The sequence below is a fragment of the Polistes dominula genome, unplaced genomic scaffold, assembly GCF_049000335.1.
Source record: "Polistes dominula isolate Pdom_NZ unplaced genomic scaffold, Pdom_raw_medaka contig_269, whole genome shotgun sequence".
NCBI classification, from domain to species: domain Eukaryota; kingdom Metazoa; phylum Arthropoda; class Insecta; order Hymenoptera; family Vespidae; genus Polistes; species Polistes dominula.
Window position 1 is genome coordinate 200,326 of NW_028300869.1, and position 8,080 is coordinate 208,405.

Genomic DNA, 8,080 nt, shown 5'->3' on the forward strand with positions numbered 1-8,080 from the left:
AAACATCAACGTTAAATGCGTGTTGGAAAAAGATATGGCTCTCTTCAGTTAAAATTGAAAACGTGCGTGAATCGTCACAAAATGAAATTGGTAGCATATTAGAACTTGCTAAATCAATCGGAGGCGAAGGTTTTGTGGATATGGGTATTGTGGAAATTCAAGGTTTATTAGTGGAAGAAGTTGACGAAGCGGATTTGATGGAAATAATATCCGAAACTGTAAATCAAATTGATCCTGAGGACACTAGCACTGATGAAGATTGTGCTGTTAATAAGTAAACATTAAAAATATAACAAGAAGGCCTAAACTTAGCTGAAAATCTCGAGTCATTTTTCTTGAATGCAGATCCTTCCTTCCAAAGAAAGGAGCCGAAAATTCAAAAGAAAGCATCAAAACTGTCTAGCTCCATACCGAGAAATTTACAATGACCTGGTAATAAACACGAAGCAAAGTAAAATTACAGATTTTTTCAAGAGGGAAGAAGATGCAAGAACTTTAAATGAAGAAAAACGTTCTGAAAGTGAAGGCGATATCATTCCACCGAAAAACCGATTATTTATATATATATAAATTAAAATAATATTTTTTGTTATCTATTGTTCATATATTTATATGAACAATAAAAATTAGGTTGTTTATTTAAAAAAAAAGAAATATTTGTTTTTAAAAAAATTTTCGGAACGTAACCCCCCTTTTTGCATTGGCTCTGGGTCTCAAACAACACGGTTTCAAATAACACGGCATTTTCTAGGAACCTATCTACCGGGTTATTGGAAGGAGATCTGTACTTTGTTTTAGAATATCTTAAATTTTTTCTCGTAACATGGAAACAAACAAAATACAGTCTTCCTCGACTTTCGCGCATTCTACTTTCGCGCAATTCGTTATTTCGCACATTTCTAAATTTAACTGTTTAATCCTCTGCGATCGGATGTCCTCTCTCAGTGAACATCAGACTAGTCATCAAATTACAATGTTGTTCGGATAAAGAGAACAAAACAGTTTCACAGTCCTGCATTAGGACGTGTGTCAACGTGTTGTGTGTTTTACTAATTTATCAATTTCAGTTTAAATATTTTGCCCTTATAAATTTATGAACATGAGTAAGAAATGGAAAAACTGCAGTGTTGATACGAACAAAAACAAATTAAGGACTCATAAATTTCATACGATCGAGATAAAGATGGAAATAATTAAACGTTCTGAAAACTGTGAATCTTTAGCTTTAATCAGACGTTTGTACGGTGTAAACAGATCTATGATATGTTAAATTTTGAAAAACAAGAGTAAAATTAGGGAATACGTTAAAAATTGTAGAAATATATCTACAAAGACTGTTTCCAAAAGACACGGCATAGTGATGGATAAAATGGAAAGATCTTTATCAACATGGTGTAAACAGTGTAAACAAGAGAGCTAAGGCTCTTAGTTTGCATGAAGTTTGAAGACTAAATTAAATGAAGATTCTAACACTGTATTTCAAGCAAATAATGACTGATTTAACAAATTTAAAATGAGATATTCTTTACATAATAATAAATTCACTGGAGAATCAGCCGATGCAGATAAAGATGCTACGAAAGAATTTATTTCCTTATTATCCAAAATAATTGCAGTTAGAGAATATTCTTCTAGTCAAATATTCAATGTAGATGAGACGAGTTTGTTTTGGAAAAAAATGTCTAATCGTACATTTTTATCAAAGATACAATCAGTTGCTCCTAGAAATAAGCCTTTCAAAAACCGATTGACATTATTTTTTGGTGGAAACTTAACTGGTGATTGAAAATGGAAGCCATTGTTAGTTTACCAAGCAGAAAATCCTAGAGCATTGAAAGGGAAAAATAAAGAATTGTTTCCGGTCATTTAGAAATCAAATAAAAATTCCTGAATTACTACGTTTAAATTAAAGATTCGTTCACACAGCATTTCGTGCCGACAGTTTAACAATATTGTAAAAAAAATAATTTACAATTTAAAGCATTATTAATCTTAGACAATGCTCCAGGACACCCAAAATCTATGAAGAATTTATACCCAGAAATCAATGTTGTGTTTCTTCCTCCTAATACTACCTGCTTCATACAGCTCATGGACCAAACATTGATACCTACGTTTAAACGATATTATATGAGGACAATAATAACTAAGGCCATTAAAGCAAATGACAGGAAAGATGGGCCAACATTAGCAGATTTTTGGAAAAATTACAATATATAGAACACAATAAATAATATTGGAGACTCGTGGACTGAAATAAAAGAGTCGACAATGAAAGGTTCCTGGAAACAATTTGATACACAGAAATGATGAGCGATTTTATAAATTTTGAAGAAACACCGGAAACTCTTTCAGATGAAATAGTTACCTTAATGAATGAACTAAACTTGGACATCAACAAAGAAGATGTTAATGAATTCAGTAAATCTCACTCAGCACCGCTGTCAAATGAATACTTAATTGAGCAACAATTGAGTAACAGTGAAATACACAATGAAAGTGAGGAAGAGGAAGCTGATAAAAAAATCAAGACTTTGACAATTAAAAATATGAATGAAGCATCTTCAACTAACTCTTAAAAAAGCACTTAACACGCCTCTTTAACTTCATTATGTATATATATACAGAGTGATTCTTGTAACGGGGACGGGTAATAGCTTTTTTTAAGTAACATGCATCGGTGCACCCGCTAGACGCAGTTGCACTTCTTTTGTAAATGGAACTTTATATTTTATTTTTTTACACTATTCGATTCGTTTTTTTATTTTACGTTAAAAAGTATTAAATGAAGGTCATTGAAATGTCAAAAGTTTACGAAATATTTGATGTCTTATATCAGTAATGTATTTTATTAAATTGATTTGAATTCATATTAGAACAATACATTGTTTTACGCTCCTTTAAATCATCGACTGATATAAAAGGACGTGAATACACATCCATATCGTTATTAGATAGGACATACTTTACATGTGGGGGATGATATTAGAAAAATGCGTTTTTGTCAATTTTTTCGTAGACAAGTACAACGAAGGGAACATTTTGCAGAAGGAATTTTATGGACAGATGAATGCACTTTTACGAACAATAGAATGTTTTATAGACGCAATGAATAAACATGCTCTAAAGGAGCGTATAACAATGTATTGTTCCAATATCAATTAAAAAATGTAATGAAAAATTTAATGAAACGCATTAGAAAATGTTTAGAATGCAATGGAGGAACATTCGAACACTTATTGTAATTAAATACATAGCTGATATAAAACTTCAAATATCTCGTAAACTATTGACATTTCGATGACCTTCACTGAATACTTTTTAACGCAGGATAAAAAAAGGAATTGAATAGTGTAAAAAAAAATACAAGGTTCCATTTAAAAGAAAAGTGCAACTGCATCTAGCGGGTGCATCGATGCATTTTCAAAAAAAGTAAGATCAAACTTTTCATATTTTATACTTATTTATATTAACAATAATTTTGTAATTTATTTTTACAAGATAATGATTTATATATTTTGAATTTTTTTTCTATCGTATAGCATTTAAATTCTTTTATAATTTAACTTTTCTTTTAGAAAAAAAAAAAGAACAAAAGCATAGTAATATAATAGAAGATTTTACATTATTCGAGATTAGAATAATATGAACCTGTATATTACATATATAGGTTTTCAGGTCATTTTAAATTAACAATTAAAAGAAACAGTAAGAAATAAAATAATGAATGATAATTTATTGAACTAAGATTACAAATGAATACAAAATAGCCATTTTAAGAATTATCTTCAAAGTTTTCATTGGGTTCAAAATTGATGTAGTACTAAGATTTACGTTTTTCTTTTGCAGAAGTTTAATTTTGATATTTTTTAATGTAATTGCTAGATTGCGTTCTGTAATTCAATATATAGGTTAAAACTTCGTCGGTCAGTTTGAACATTCTTTTACCACCTCGTATTTTGTTTAAAACAACACCAGCATCATTTTTATAACGTCTCAATTCATTATAAGCTTTATTTTTTATTAATACCTGATATTTGCGCTGCCACGACTATTGTTTTACCTTTTTCATGTAGTTTTATTAAAATTTCTTTTTTTCTAACTCTATCATTGTTGTTTATTGTTGAAATACGATTTCTTCTCTGTTCAACAACTAAATTTTCCACATTTTCATCACTACTGCTATCAAAATCATTATTTGATTCCATAATTCTACCATAATGGGATCTCGTTGAGGAAGTATTACTCAAGTCACTGTTTAATTCATTATTAACATTATCCATTTTGTTAAAGGGTGAATCACCCCCTTTAAATCTAACCAATGGAGAATTTAGTAACCACTAATAAATACCGATGATATCAATGATAAATAGTTATCATTGGTACAAGCTCATTGGTTGACAATCTATATAAATATACATTTTTTTTATGAACATGTCTTTTTCTAATTTTGTTTTATTAAATTCCAAAAATACTGACAGCGGTGTAGCGGACGTAAATCCAATGCATTTTTTTTATCAAACTTATTTGTTTTTAAAGATTATTATTTTCTGAATTTAATTCCATAAATACTGTTTTAAATATAATTGCACATAAATTTTAAAAATTAACATAGCACATTGTAATACGAGATCCAAGTTTAGTGTATCTATCGAATTTTTGCTAAAAACCTAATTTTTACGTAAATTTATGATTAGGAGAATATATATTTACCAGATTTTCTATCAGAATGTGGCCGCTAGTATTTTTAATTAAATGATTGTTAATTAATTTTGGGGAAAAAATTCACTCACTTGGTTTTTAAATAAAATATCATCCACTTCACGGCAATACATGTAAAGACTTTGAAAAATCACGATTGCTGTTGCGCACTTGACCGCACCTCTTCGCAGTCAGGTGTAAACAGGTATGATTTTGATATATTTATATATTCATAATGAACATTTATTATTTGTATTTCAAATTAAAGCTAATTTTTTTCTGCTTTTTATGATATACGGTTGCCTAATTAAATCTGGCCGCAAATAAGGTTTGCCGGCTGCTAAAGATGGTAAATAAAAATTAAAGGTAGAGTGAGAGAGAGTTATCGCGCAACATCACTTGTCAGAGGAGGATAGCGATTGCCAGCTGCACGACACTTTAAAGCCACTGCGCATGCGTCGATTGTTAATGTTCTCAACTGAATAGCTGCGACATTATTATTCTAAACACGCTGTTTTGGAGCTACTGTTTGCACCGGTGGTTGAGAACACTAGCGTTAGACGCACGTCGAACGGCAATCGTGGTTTTTCAAAGTATTTACATATATTGCCGTGAAGTGGATGATATTTTATTTAAAAACCAAGTGAGTGAATTTTTTCCCCAAAATTAATTAACAATCATTTAATTAAAAATACTAGCGGCCACATTCTGATAGAAAATCTTGTAAATACATATTCTCCTAATCATAAATTTACGTAAAAATGAGGTTTTTAGCAAAAATTCGATAGGTACACTAAACTTGCAGCCGGACTTGGACTATTATGTGAATTATTTTTTTAATTTATTCGTAACTGCTTTTTTAATTGAAATGAAAAAAAGGTTAATTTGAAAGGAAAAATTGTTATCTTTAAATGAAAAACAATATATATATATATATATATATATATATATATATATATATATATATAGTTATAGATAGGAGAATTGTAATTTGATTAGATTGTTACTTTTCTCTAACGAGATCAGAAAGTATAAAGTTACAGTGAATTGACCAGGATCAGTTTACTAATCAAAAGGACATTTTGATACTTCGGATAGTGTATAATCACTATAGTAATACCTAATCAAGAAATCTCGTTTCTTGACCTGATACAATCAATGTAATTTGATATTATTCTCTTTTCTTAGAGATTTTGGATGAGAGTGGAATAGGGAAAGAATGGATGAAGAGGGTTGAGAGTATAAGAGAAGGGAAGGAGGGTCAAGGTTGGGAGTGAGTGAGGTAGAAATGAGGGTATAGGACGAGTGGAGGAGGAAAGAATGAAGGGAGAAGTGAGGGAGAGAGTAGTGCTAAGATAGGTTAAGAATATAATTGTAAAAGGAGTGTAACCCTTTGGGGAAGTAGTAAAATGCATCTATCTATCTATTTATTATTCTCTTTTCTTTTTTCGAAGGAAAAGAAAAAGAAAAAAGAAAAATGAAATACGAAAAAATGAAAGAAGAAAAAAAATAAAGTAATCAATTCAAATCGATTGATATATAATATTATAAGTCACGTGATTATTCTAATTCTATTTGTTTTACACTCTTATTTCCTCCCCCCTCCCCATTTCTTTCTTTTGTATATTTTTTTAAAATTATTATTTATTATTTTTATTTACAATTACGTATTTTAATGCAAAACAATTATTTTGTTCTTTTTAAATTTTTTAAAAGAATTTTTTGTTATTATTATTATTATTATTTATAAATACGTACTCCAATGCAAAACAGTTATTTTGTTCTTCAGTTAGAAGAAAGAAACGATCCATACTCTTTATCATTTACGAAAGACCTTTCGTTTATTTATGTTATTTACACTTTTCACTCTCTTTGTGTTTGTGTGTATGTATGTGAATATTTTATTGTTAAGAAAATGTTTTGTTTTAAGTATAATTGTAGAAAACTCACATTTACGTAAAATAATATAAGTACTTTTATATTCTTTCTTTTTAGGTATATCTTCTTTTTTGTCCTACTATTTTTTTACGTAAAAATAATATTTTTTGCTTCGTCTTAATCCCCCCCTCCCTCCTCTTCGTCGATCCGTTATATAAAAATATCGTCAATTGAAAAAATCATTGGGATTGATATTTTTATATGATAAAAGTAAATAAACAAGAGAGAGAGAAAGAGAGAGAACGAGAGAGAGAGGGAGAGAGAGAGAGAAAAGAAATGTGTCAGAGTGTGTGCGTGTATTTTTGTGTGTGTGCAAGAATTTATGAAAATATTTATTACAAATACACTGGAAATGTACTTGTAGACCAATAATTTATGCGATTCAAAACATTTTTTAACAACATAACGTACAAAATTATGAACTAACCTACAAAACAATTTACTACTCATCTAAATTTTGTGGGTGTGAAAGGGAATCAAAAAAATCAAAAAGAAAAAGACTTAAAAGAAAAATGTCGTAGTAAATATGTCATATATTTAAGCTGGGATAGTTAAGTGAAAGATCCTGTATATGTAGAAGAGTTTTGAGTGTAGAAAAATAAACATAGATAAGCAGATAGGCAACGAAAGAATAAAACGATAGTCGAAATAAAGAAAGACTGTGTATGGTCTGCTTTGTAAGTTGTGTAAGTTGTGTGTGTAATTCTGTGTGAGTTGGAAGGTTTTCAAGCGATATCAATGCTTCGTTTATTGCATCGGACCGGACGATTGGAAAATTCAAGAACAGCGTACCGATGAATATAAAGGGACGGGGTGAGTCAGAGGGTAGTCGCGTAGTCGCAATTCGTCATCAGCCGTTCTTCAGTTGTTTATATCTGTTGTTATCCTAAGACTGTGAAGCACTATTATATATTTTTCTAATACCTATTTGAAATATATCTTATCAGTAGGATTAAACTGGGAGTATGTTAACCTCGCATCTTTAACCGAAACCAAAATCCTACATTTATGATATACATACCTAGTAGCCTTAAAATAAATATTTTTTTTTATACTTGAAATTAGGGAGTGCATGGCAAGTTCATTTAGTATATTATTAGTTAACGTTAACGGCCATACCGTGATGAAAACACAAGTTCTCGTCCGATCACTTAAGTTAAGCATCACTGGGCACGGTTAGTACTTGGATGGGTGACCGCTTGGGAACACCGTGTGCTGTTAACACTTTTTTTCTTTTTTTATACTATTTTTCTTATTAATGAAATAGCTTTATAATGAATGGTAAAAAAGTCAAATTTAATTTAACATTTTTGGATAATATTTTTTTTCTTCTTTGTGTTTACATTATGGTTAATATAAAAACTATTTTGTAAATAATTCGAAATAAGAACTGTACGAATACTTATTGCTTGTATGTCTCTGCCGATTTTTTCGTTTTCCT

General features: G+C 29.8%; 1 non-coding gene across 1 annotated transcript; it reads left to right on the forward strand.

The window, feature by feature from the left end:
- Window positions 1-7,744: 7,744 nt before the first annotated feature.
- Window positions 7,745-7,863, forward strand: LOC149033710 (5S ribosomal RNA). The gene has a single exon (XR_016176114.1). It is a non-coding gene; the product is annotated as a 5S ribosomal RNA (ribosomal RNA).
- Window positions 7,864-8,080: the final 217 nt, after the last annotated feature.